Source organism: Neovison vison, chromosome 10, assembly GCF_020171115.1.
Source record: "Neovison vison isolate M4711 chromosome 10, ASM_NN_V1, whole genome shotgun sequence".
In the NCBI taxonomy this organism is placed as follows: Eukaryota; Metazoa; Chordata; class Mammalia; order Carnivora; family Mustelidae; genus Neogale; species Neogale vison.
In genome coordinates, this window is record NC_058100.1 from 73,806,472 (window position 1) to 73,818,997 (window position 12,526).

The 12,526-nt window shown below is 41.5% G+C and overlaps 1 non-coding gene across 1 annotated transcript; it reads left to right on the forward strand.

Moving 5' to 3' along the window:
- Positions 1-6,560: 6,560 nt before the first annotated feature.
- On the forward strand, positions 6,561-6,665 carry LOC122918916. The gene has a single exon (XR_006386703.1). It is a non-coding gene; the product is annotated as a U6 spliceosomal RNA (small nuclear RNA).
- The last annotated feature ends 5,861 nt before the right edge of the window (positions 6,666-12,526 follow it).

The window sequence follows — 12,526 nt, forward strand, 5'->3', positions numbered from 1 at the left end:
CTACTCATATTTTTACTATCCAGTAAGAACAAGTTCCTCTTGGAACTATGACAAGTTCCTCTTGATTAGACTATCTGATTTCTAGAGAGATTTCAAAGTCTTTTTTTGTTTGTTTATTTTTATATTTTAATATTTTTTTGAAGATTTTATTTATTTGCTAGAGAGACAGCGAATAAATAAGCAGGGGGAGAGGCAGAAGGAGAGGGAGAACCAAACTCCTTGCTGAGCAGGTAGCCCCATATGGGGCTCGATCCCAGGACCCTGGAATAATGACCGTGATCAGACGCTTAACCCATATGAACGACAGGTACCCCTATGTTTCATTTTTCTTATGTAAGCTCCATGCTCAATGCCATGCGTGAAATCATGACCCTGAGATCGAGAGATCAGCCCTACCAACTGAGCCACCCAGGCACCCCAAGACTCTGGAGTCTTGATCCTCATGTTCACATAGGTGGAAATCCGGTGCTTTTTGTGGAACACCAAAAGGCAATAACATTCATTTCTGCAGTGTGAATTAGGAACAAGTTCAGCAAGAGAATAACTGTTCTCTATTCAGCAACATAAAATCACAATCACAAATCTGAGGATTTAGGGGGTGCCTGACTTCCATAGAGCATACAACTCTTGATCTTGGGGTTGTGAGTTTGAGTCTCACTTTGGGTGTAGAGATTACTTAAAAAATAAAATCTTTTCTTTAAAAGAGTTTATTTATATCTTTGACACACAGAGAGAGGTCACAAGTAGGCAGAGAGGAAGGCAGAGAGAGGGGAGGAAGGAAGCAGGCTCCCTGCTGAGCAGAGAGCCCTACGTGGGGGGCTCTATCCCAGGACCCTGAGACCATGAGCTGAGCTGAAGGCAGAGGCTTAACCCACTGAGCCACCCAAGCACCCCCAAAATAAAATCTTTTTAAGTAGAAATTCAAGAATTTAAAAACCTACAAATTAAAAGGAAAAAAAATACAACAGTCGACATTTTGAGTTTTCCATAAGTATTTCTTTACTACTGTTCAATTATTGTCATCTTCTGAAGTGATAGTCAGGCAAATGATAGTCAGCTCCAAAGAAGAGGAAGGAAATGATGGAAGGAAAGACAAGAAAATATAATTCATTGACTTAATTTGATCCCTGAATTAGAAAAAGGTCACCATTATCAAGTTTAGCTGCAGGACATATCTTCCTCTAGCTCAAAACTGATTTCCAAGAGAATATGCTCTGTTCTTGACAATCTGGCTTCTCTTCTTTATTTTGTGTATTGCTGGTGCTAAAGCAGTGCTTCTCAAATTTTAACGGACGCAGGAATCATGCGGGCATACTGTCAAAATACACCTGTTTCAGTAGGTCTGGGTTATACCAATGCTGCTGATCTGCGGACCACACTTAGGGTAGGTAGTAGGGGTGTATAGAGAACAGGAGTGAGCAAAGCCTCAGGGTTAAGGACATAGGTCTTGGAGTCAGAGACCTGCATTCATTTTTTTAAGATTTTATTTTTAAGTAATCTCCACATGCAAAATAGGGTTTGAACCTCATATTTCTGAGATTAAGAGTTGCATGCTCTACTGACAGAGACAGCCAGGGGCCCCAGAGACATGCATTCAAATCCTGACTCTACCCTTTCCCATTTGTACGTCTTGGAGACTTTAACTTATTTTCTATAACTCTTAGTTCCTTATCTGAAAAATGGTGAGCATCGAAAAAACAGTGCTGGGGTGCCTGGCTGATTCAGTCGGCAGAACCTGCAACTTTCGCTTTCTAGGGTGGTAAATTAATGCCCCACGCTGGGTGTAGAGATTACTTAAAAATAAAACCTTGGGGGGAAAAAAAAAGCGATGACAGTGCTCGCTTTGGCAGCACATATACTAAAAAAAAAAAGCGATGCCAATTGTAAATCTCAAAATATGTTGTGAAAATAAATTTAAAGCATTATCTAACACATAATAGGAGCTCAAAATGTGGCAACTGCTTTTTATCAATTATGTTATCATTATTACAAACCTGAATTCTAGTCCTAACACATTAGTATATAAACTTGGGCAGGAGATTGGCCCTTCTTTTTTTTAAGATTTTTATTTACTTATTTGACAGACAGAGATCACAAGCAGGCAGAGAGGCAGGCAGAGAGAGAAGGAGGGGAAGCAGGCTCCCCACTGAGCAGAGAGCCCCATGTGCGGCTCCATCCCAGGACCCTGGGATCATGGCCTGAGCTGAAGTCAGAGGCTTTAACCCACTGAGCCACCCAGGTGCCCCAAGGTTGGCCCTTCTGAGGTTTTCTCACCCATCAAATGGGATAATAATAGTGCCCACCTCAAAAGGTTATTGTGAAGATTAAAATGGGGAAGAAAGTATAAAAAATACTTAGCACAGAGCCTACCAGATGAAAGACACGCGATAGAAGGTCACTGAAGTTATGATTGCTATAAACCTTGGTTTTGCCCCTGGCTCTGTGACTTTTGGTAAAAAAGTTGTGTTCAACAACTCTGTGTTGGTGGGAGGGTGGAATGACCTATAGTAAATGAAAGGGTTTTGGGAATGAATTCCTGTAAAAATTTAAGGAAAAGCATGAGAGTCAGGATCTGCCCAAGATGTGCTAATATGTTACTTTGTGATCTTAAGGACATGACTTCATCTGTATAGTAGGGCTAGTAAGACCGACCTCACAGAGTCATGAAGATTACATGAAATAATGTGTGAGGCGAACGTGATAACCACTACACTACGGAAACTACATGAAATAATGTGTAAAGCATTTAGTATACCTTGCCTGGTATATAAAAGTGCTTGGTAAATGTTTTCTTTCTTATGTATAGTAATTACATTCAAGGTTATTCATTTTTCCAAGGAGGGTAGTATTTCTAAAAATATTTCAGGTTTGTTTGTGAGATTCTCTTCATGAAGATTTATTAGGTTGAAGATTAAAGGTCTATAAAACTGAAGTTCTAAATGTATTCTCTTTAATTATACATCAAATATCATCCCAATGCTGAATATTTCATCAGTGGTGTCCCTGGCCCTGGCTGTTGGAAGGCAGGGCCTGGGGAGGAAAAACAATCAATTAAAAAGAATTTGGTAGAACCCTAAAGAGAGATCATCTTTGTTTTACCGCCAAGTAGAACAAAGTTTCCAGAATTTTTTAGAGGAACAGAAGTAACTGACCCAAAGCTTTCCAGCAGAAACCCCGGACATACTGTTACAACCATTCATTTCTCATTAGTAAGAGAAGATTGCTCCTGCTTTTTCAAGTCTAAATGGTTTTCATCCTTTCTGCACTATATTGCATGACACTTCAGTGGAACCCATTTTAGACTAATTTCCTTACTTGCCCAGAATAAAACCCTGCAACAAGTTATATTCTTTTTTTTCTTTTTTTTAAGATTTTATTTATTTATTTATTTAACAGACAGAGATCACAAGTAGGCAGAGAGGCAGGCAGAGAGAAAAGAAGGGAAGCGGGCTCCCTGCCGAGCAGAGAGCCCAACGGGGCTCGATCCCAGGACCCTGGGATCATGACCTGAGCCGCAAGCAGAGGCTTTAACCCACTGAGCCACCCGGGTGCCCCAACAAGTTATATTCTTGTACCTCTCTGCTCATCTTGGATGAAGACGGATTGATGAAAATCTACCAATAATACCCTCTCCTAGGTCAACACTATCTAGGTAGAGGTCTTCTAGAAGATTCTGAAGCCTGTGTTTTTTGCTGTTGTTGTTTTTTGTTTTTGTTTTTGTTTTTTTTTTGGAAGCCTGTGTTCTAAACATATTCTACCTGGCTTAGTCTGTGTCTATATGTGCCAAACATGATGCCTGATACAAAGAGGGTGCTCAGTATATATTAGCCAAAAGAATCTATTGCTTTCATACCGTCCTCTTGCTACTTCTTTGCCCATGAATCCAGCTCTTCAGGGAAGTGGTTTCAGGGAGGCAAAGGTGGATGGAAGGCCGGCATCCTGGTCATGAGACCCTTCCCCACCTCCAAACTGTCAGGAGAGAGACCTCTATCTAAAAAGTGCTTCTATCTGTCTTCTAAATGCTTTGGAAAACAAGCCCTGGAACCTAGCTGAGCCACCTTTCTAGATGCCAGTGTTTGGGGTTCCTATCCTTTTCCTGGAGCTGACTCCAGTCGTGCTGTTGGAGGACCCCTCTCCCAGGAGGGCTTAGTGATCCGTTTAGGCAAGTTTCCTGATGACACGTGCACACACTTCCTACATAGGGAGTATGCAACTTTTTTAAGGGTGTGGAGAACAAAAGGAGGAAAATAGTATAACATTTAAAACATCATAAATAATAAGTACTTTCTGGGGCACCTGGGTGGCTCAGTTGGTTAAGCATCTGCATTCGCCTCAGGTCATGATCCCGGGGTCCTAGGATCGAATTCCTTATGGGCTCCCTGCTCAGCAGAGAACCTGCTTCTCTCTCTCCCTCTGCTGTTCTCCCTGCTCGTGCTCTCTGCATTAAATAAATAAATAAAATCTTTAAAATGTAAGTAAATCAATCAAATCTTAAAATAATAAAAATAAAATAAAATAAAAAACAAGTACTTTCCAAATAAAAATTTTAGTGGTCCCATATCCCAGCATAAAACTTACAATTATTGCTTAGTACTCCCTTCTCATATTTTTTTGAGACTTTATTTATTTATTTGACAGAGAGACACATCAGGAGAGGGAACACAAGAAAGGGGAGAGGCAGAGGGAGAAGCCGGCTTCCCACTGAGCAGAAGGGCCAATGCAGGGCTAGATCTCAGGACCCTGGGATCATGACCTGAGCAGAAGGCAGACGCTTAATGACTGACACCCAGGCGTGGCACTCCCTTCACATCTTCATCCCTGCTTTATATCAACTTTAGTTCTCACAAACGATGGAGATTTTATCTTTGTTTTATAAATGTGGAAATCAAGACTCAGGTCAAGTGATTTGTCCATATAGCTAATAACACGTGTTTGTCCAACTCCTTATCTATCTAGCTCAGGACAATTTCCCATTCTAATGCTTTCATTTTATGTTCTGTAAAAGTCTTTTTGTGTTCCTATGTACTTATCATACGGATCTCTTCAACAGCAGCTAACATTCCATTGCATTCTCAGACCATTGTTACTCACCCACTTCCTATTCTTGGGCGTGTAGGTCCGTTCAGGTTTTCCACTGCTCTAAACAATGCTGCTTTATATTTTGTTGTTATTGTTGTTGTGTTGTTGCTTTGTTTTCTTCTTTTGAATTATTTTCCAGGAGGGCATTACTGGGTAAAAGGGTATAGACATTTATATATTTTAAGCTATTTATGTTACTGAATTATACTAAGTCATTGCATCTTGAAAGAGAATATTATCTTCTTTCCCCAGTACCCTGTGAGAGGCATAAGGCAAGCCTTGGTGCACTCATCAGTGAAAACAGCCCTTTGTCCCTCTAGCTGCTTGGGGATGCCCCAGGGCCAGATGAGACTCCCTGAAAACGATTTATGACATAATCGAGAATAAAATTTCACATGAGATAGTGTGATCCCCTCCTTCCCAGGAAAGGCTTTCTTAATTAAATTGTCTTTTTCTTTTTGCAGTCACAAGATCAGCAGGTTTTTTCCAGCAACTGACACTTCTCTCTTGATTCAGACTATAGCTCTCCGTTCCCGTGTTGGGAAAAGGGGCATGGCTGTGAGAAAGCCTTCACTTCCACTCTTGGTTTCCATTCCAAACGAGGTGCAAAAGGGCCGGGGTATAGTACACCAAGGAAAGGGAGACCCGACGGAGCTGAAAAAGGTTTCAGAAACAGTCGAGGGGAAGTAAAAACAAGGAAAAGTCCCACCGGAATAAGAAAATGCTGTTTCAATGAGGGGAAGGTAATTTTGAGAGATATACTAATATTTCTGCTTCTTAATTCCCTCACATGGCAAAGTACCATTTGAACTTATTGAAAGGTTTAGGCCGTAATTATATGGCTCCTAAAAGGCACTTAAATGATAGCCGTTTTTAATATTAATAAGCGTGTAGCCATTAGCATAGTCTAAGCAACAGAGCAGTGGGCATTATGGGAGAAGCCACTGAAAGCATGCAGAACTGGTTGGGCTAGCTCTCCAAAGTCAGGTGTCAAGTTTGAATCCTCTTGGAGCCTCAGTTTCCCATCTGTGAAAAGGAGGTTACGAACTTACCTATGAAGTTTGTTTTATAGCCCAGATGGGAGCTTGTGACAGGCAAATAGTAGGTGCTCAATAAATAAGAGATATTATTATTTTTAAACACTGTTTTTTAAAAATATTTTATTTATTTATTTGACAGACAGAGATCACAAGTAGGCAGAGAGGCAGAGAGAGAGAGGCGAGGAAGCAGGATCCCTGCTGAGCAGAGAGCCCTACATGGGGGGCTCGATCCCAGAACCCTGGGATCATGACCTGAGCTGAAGGCAGAGGCTTTAACCCACCGAGCCACCCAGGTGCCCCAACTCCCCAGCGTGGAGCCCGATGCAGAGCTTGAACTCACGACTCTGAGATCAAGACCAGAGATACCCAGGCACCCCTGGAGATATTATTATTTCACAAATCTATCGATAAATGTGATAAATGTGATATATGTGACCAACTGTGCTTTCTTCAGCAGCACATATACCAAAACTGGAACAATAAAGAGAAGATTAGCACAGCTCCTGTACAAAGATGACACGCAAATTCATGATTTTTCTGATTTAAAATAAATCTACATGTTTGTTGAATTAAAAAGTAATAAATGTGACCAACAAAGTCTTCCCCTACATCAGGGGTTCATAAACTTCAGTGTGCATAAGAATCACCTTGGGTCCTTGGGGCGTGTGGATGGCTCAGTGGGTTAAAGCCTCTGCCTTTGGCTCAGGTCATAATCACGGGGTCCTGGGATAGAGTCCTGTATCAGGCTCTCTGCTAGGCAGGGAGGCTGCTTCCCTTCCTCCCTCTCTCTGCCTGTCTCTCTGGCTACTTGTGATTTCTGTCTATCAAATAAATAAATAAAATATTTTAAAAAACCCACAAAACCTATCTTAAAAAAAAAAGAATCACCTTGGGTCCTTGTTTCAAGTGTAAGTTTTCAGGTCCCCCCTCCCTGGAAATTCTGTTTCTATCCCTTTGGTATAGGATCTGGGGATCTGAATACATAACTAAATTTCATAAAATTGATTTATGTTGCCTGTAATCCACGAACCAGACTTTCTGAGAAACACTCTCTTATGGTCTCAGAGAATAAAAAGAAAAAAATATTTTTCCCATATGCCATAAAAACTCTATAATATGCAGATATAAGAATAAAAAGATCCAAATATTGAATGATTTTATTTTCAGGATGACTTGTAGCACCTGGGTGACTCAGTAGGTTAAGCTTCTGCCTTCAGCTCAGGTCCTGATCTCAGGATCCTGGGATCGAGCCCCCCAGGCAGGCTCCCTGCTCAGAGGAGAGTCTGCTTCTCCCTCTTTCTCTGCCCCCCACAATGGCCCCCCGCTTGTGTGCTCTCTCTCTCTCTCAAATAAATACATAAAATATATTTTTAAAAAGATGACTGAGGCACCTGGGTGGCTCAGTGGGTTAAAGCCTCTGCCTTCGCCTCAGGTCATGATCCCAGGTTCCTGAGATCGAGCCCCACATCGGGCTCTCCGCTCAGCAGGGAGCCTGCTTCCTCCTCTCTCTCTGCCTACTTGTGATCTCTGTCTGTCGAATAAATAAATAAATCTTTTTAAAAAAAGATGACTTCTATAGTTCTTACTTACTTAAAGACTTCTGAATCATTCTAAAACAATGTATTATCCTTTATCCATGATACGGATGAACGTGTGTAAACACTTCTTTCTCAGGGTCATGTTGGTCCCTTAGGAGACCTGTCTCCCCTCTGCACTGGGGGACTTAATGACTCCCCCACCTTGGAATGTTGACACACATCACTATGTCAGTCTTTTGTTGTTTTACATTTTGTTTGTGCCTTTTATTTCCCCACCTGGACTTGAATCGAAAGGCAGGGGCCCTTGTCTTTTCTGGTTCTCTATCTTCCATAGGCATCTTGTAAAGCCTTCGTACATGCTATGTGTTTCATAAATATGTCTGAATGAATGCACATATATTTAACTGTAGACTAGTCCTCAGTGATAAATTCTTTACCACAGGAGTGGCTTAGAATTATAGCTGTGAAGGATGAGCTTTTAGGTTTTTTCACCTTTAGAGCTAGACAGAGCTCAGGTTGCCGATCTCAGGCCCATGAAAGAAAGTGCTAGAATCCCTCTGAGCCTGTTTTCTCATTTGTATAGTGGGAATAACATTTACCTTGCAGAACTATTGTGGGGATTAAGTAAGAGAGTGTTCACAAGGTTCCTAGCAAAATGCACAGCCCCCAAGTTCTCTTTCAATGGTATGACTGTTTATTCTTATTATGATATCTGAAAGTACCACATAGACGAACGGATGTAATTGCCATAGATATCTCCCTTCAGATGTAAAATAATAAACCACTGAGTCTCTCTGAGCAAAGCTGCTATTTTCTTTCTTTTTTTCCCCTCTTTTTTCATTTGATTTTATTTTTTTTAAGGTCTAGCCTTTTCAGCTTTAAGTAACAGATTGTCCAGAGGTTTTCTATGGATTCCCTATAGAGATGGGAAAGGACACAAAGCAGTCATTTACTAATCTCAGACTTTTTTTTTTTAAAGATTTTATTTATTTATTTGACAGAGAGAGACAACAAGAGAAGGGAATACAAGCAGGAGGAGTGGGAGAGGGAGAAGCAGGCTTCCCACCGAGCAGGGAGCCCGATGCAGGGCTCGATCCCAGGACTCTGGGATCATGACCTTAGCTGAAGGCAGACACTTAACGACGGAACCATCAAGGAACCCCAAGTCCCAGGCTTCCACACAGAGCCGTACAATCAGGGCTTATGTTTACATTTCACAAACCTCCTCTGTCCATAGCCATGATTGCTCTGACCTTTCTCCCATACTAAGGAGCGACAAGCACTGAGAATGAAGACTATGCATCCACCTGAAATGAAATGCAGGAACTTCCAGCTTTTTCTACTACAGACAGGAGATGTACCCATCCCAGGAATGAGCTGGACCCTGGGATCTCCCACGCAGGTCTTAGGGATGTTGTGAGGGGAAGGGATACAGGAATGGCAATCTGTTCAGTGTTGCTCTTTTAAAACACCCCAGTTGGGGTGCCTGGGTGGCTCAGTGGGTTAAAGCCTCTGCCTTTGGCTCAGGTCATGATCCCAGGGTTCTGGGATGGAGCCCCGCATCAGGCTCTCTGCTCAGCAGGGAGCCTGCTTCCCCCTCTCTCTCTGCCTGCCTCTCTGCCTATTTGCGATCTCTCTCTCTCTCTCTCTCTGTGTCAAATAAATAAATAAAACATCTTTTAAAAAATGACCAGTTAGGTATCAGAGTTTCCATGCTGTGGAGGAAATAACATGTACAATTTTGAATAAAATAGTAATTACAGTTCTGTTTCTGAAGGCAAAAAATGGAAACATCTAAGTATCTAAGAAGGGTTAGTAAACAATCCATGATACAATCACTTGATAGAATGGGTAAGGAATCACTTAAAATATTTACTTAGACATATTTCCATGTGGAATTACATGGAAGATGTAATAATATATGGATAATGATTCTGAGTACATTTTAAGTAAAAACAAAAACCAAAACCCAAAAAACAATAAAATTTAGTATGGACTCAGAGCTTTCTCCAACTCACAAGTGATGCAGACAGAGCCTTCCAGTTCTTGTCTGCCTCTGAGAACAGCCAATAAAAAGCCTGTATTTAGGTGGTGGGATGGTGATGTCATCGACAATCTGGCCAATCTCCCTGACGATTATTTGCATAATTTACTTCTCCTAATCCAATGAAACCCAATTTTTTTTTAAGAGGAACATTGAGTGGAAGTGGAAATCTCTAAGAGAAAGGGAGGAAAATTACATTAACAAAGGAATATTTATAATGATGCTGGTATCACAGTTCAGCAATGGAAATTATTATATCTGGTCTCAGTAGAGTACTTTTACCTTCTAAGCAAAGCACTCTTCTTAGTATGTTAAATCTTAAAATAAGTGACCACTATTACCCATTTGATGTTTAAAAATCTTTTAAAAGGATTCCTTCAGAGTAGGAAACAGAATTTTCTTGGATAATCTGCAAACCTCTTTCTAATGGTATAAAGAGTAGCCTTTTGAAAATAGAAAAAAACAAAACAAAACAAAAAAACACTGCTCTATATTTACCTGTTGATCTTGGCACTTCATCCTCTATAATTAAAGCCTCTTCCATTTATCAAGCTAATTGAACTGGCTGTTGACAAGGGAACAGGATTCCATAACCCTGATCTTTATCCTTCTTGTTTATACACTTACTGGTTTGGCAAATTTGATCATACCAGCAATGCCCCCTTTTATTAGCCTAACTGGGATTTCCTTCCACAAAAAGCATTAAGCTTCATGGAATAATTTGGCTTTTTTCCTGTGGCAGACTGGGGGTTTAGATACATTTGTTAATTATTTTTGTTTCATTCAGGTTTACTGAGCACATCTATGTGTCAAATGTTTTCATGTGCATTGTCTAGTTTTGTCATTAGCATAACCATGTAAGGATAAATGCTTTTAGCTCCTGTTTAGAGATAAGAAAGTCAAGGGCAAGAAAAGTTAAGTGGTTCCCCAAGAACACACAGGGAGTAACAGAACTGAAAGTCTTACAAGGATGGTCTGACCCCAAAACCTGAGACCTTCCCACAACACCGTGTTATTTATTTGTAATTAACTAGTGGTGTCAAAGCAGAATAGAAAATGCTACTCTTGGGGTGCCAGGATGGGTCAGTGAGTTAAAGCCTCTGCCTTCAGCTCAGGTCTTGATCCCAGCATCCTGGGATGGAGCCCTGCTCCCTCTCCCCCCTGTTGGCCACGCTGCCTACTTGTGATCTGTCTGTCAAATAAATAAATAAAATCTTTAAAAAAAAAAAAGTTACTCTTACATACCGAATGCAATCTCTTGCATTGAGAATCTGCAAATTTTTATCTTATCTTTAGCATCAAAACATACTAAACACATACTAAAACATACTAAATAAAAAACACATGTCTGTGTTTTTCCAAAGAAGCCTAGAAAAATAGAATGATCAATCTTTTATTTTTTTTAAAAGATTTTATTTATTTATTTATTTGACAAAGAGAGATCACAAGTAGGCAAAGAGGCAAGCAGAGAGAGAGGAGGAAGCAGGCTCCCTGCTGAGCAGAGAGCCCGATGCGGGCCTCGATCACAGGACCCTGAGATCACAGGACCCTGAGATCATGACCCCAGCCGAAGGCAGCGGCTTAACCCACTGAGCCACCCAGGCATCCGAATGATCAATCTTTTAAAGAGAATATCAGTCAAAGTCCTTTCAAGTTCTATTTATCTTAGGTACTCAAGAATTTACTATGGCTAATGGAAATTGGAAATTTGCCATCACCTTCAAACTGGCAGCTGCAAGTCACACGGGTCTCTCTGCAGACCTCACCCAAACTTCTTGGGCAGTAGTGTATTCATTCTATAATACGACCTCAGAGAAAGTTGGAATGGGTGAGAAGCAAAGTTAGAACCCTTGAAGTGGGATGTATAACACTTCGGAAACTGGATGACGTCTCTGATAATAGCTATGGCCCTCAGTCTGTGTCAGGCAACGCCTAAAGGCTTTACATTTACGACCCCAAACCCTCTAAGGCAGGTACTGTCATGATCCTCCCTTCCAGATTAGGAAACTGGGGCATAAAGAGGCCGGATAATTTAGCCTCAGTCACACGGTGAGTGGCAAGCAGAGCCAGGATTTGTCCCCACGCAGCCTGGCCACAGAGGCTAGAGCTCTTAACCGCTATGCAACATTGCCTCTCCAAAACGGAATACACAGCACCAGCCGATTTCACGAACCGCACCGCAGACTTCTCTGTTGACCTGCACGACACCTTGCTAAATATGCCTACGAATCGGAAATTTGTCCATCATGCTGTGTGTGTTTGATAACATAATAGTTTGATAATATAATCAAGTTAAGACCAACTTCGACCTCGTATAGAAATGGGGCATAATTCAAATGATAATGGTCTCTGCTTTCTTAAAACCTCACAGTAACTCCCTCTACTTTTTTCCCAGCCTCCAGTCAGGTCATGAACGCGTGCTCACCATTTGTCCAAGGCTACCACTTACCTCCCAGCCTAAGACTTGCTCAGGATCTGGAGGGGTCCCTCGCACCTCTAGAGCAAGTGAGGAGTCAGGTAGGGGGCAGCAGACAACTCTGCCTGCCATTGAACACATGGGAATCTGCTCCCACTGGTTCTGCTTAGTCCTGCCACGGGCTGCACTGGCATTCTGTCCTTCCCTCATCATTGAAAACGCTAACATCAGAGTGCCCGGGAAACTTTGTGTTTCTGCGTTGTGCCTGATACCCTGTAGTGGGTATACGGGGTGGTTCGGAGTTCCCAGCCCATCCTAAATTCCTATCTTCTAAAAACGGAGCTGCCTAAGTTTAGAAAATAGCTGCCTGACTGAAGTAAATTCTTAACAACTCAGACTCTTCTAGGAT